Here is a 388-nt window from a genome sequence, read left to right on the forward strand (position 1 = left end):
AGATTGGCCAGTGGTTGTTGAGCCCAGTTTGCATTAGTGTATGCTCCTTTGTGCCCAAGATCTATTGTCTGGCATACAGCAGGGCTCTAGAGGCAACATCCCAGGAATTGGGCTCATGATGTGATTGGATGTCAGCCATTTTGAATTAGTTGATTATATAATCAAGTCCATATCCAATATAAGTTGCGAGTGATTTGTGTGAAAAGGGATAGGATTGATACTTGCTTACCAACTCTGCTACTAGAACTAAGAATTTGAATGGGTGACATTTTAGTTGGTATAAATTTTAGGAGTACACAGTAGTTATCTCTTGCAAGATATTCACAAATTCATGACGAGTAGCTTTCAGTTTGACCAAATATTTTTTCTGTGTTATGGTATTTGCATC

At 38.1% G+C, this 388-nt stretch overlaps 1 protein-coding gene across 1 annotated transcript in view; it reads left to right on the forward strand.

The window, feature by feature from the left end:
- The window catches only part of LOC119592450 (transformer-2 protein homolog alpha-like), a gene marked incomplete in the record, with an annotated part of 60166 nt that overhangs the window by 57975 nt on the left and 1803 nt on the right, over positions 1-388 (forward strand).

This window comes from Penaeus monodon, chromosome 30 (assembly GCF_015228065.2).
Source record: "Penaeus monodon isolate SGIC_2016 chromosome 30, NSTDA_Pmon_1, whole genome shotgun sequence".
Lineage (NCBI taxonomy): Eukaryota > Metazoa > Arthropoda > Malacostraca > Decapoda > Penaeidae > Penaeus > Penaeus monodon.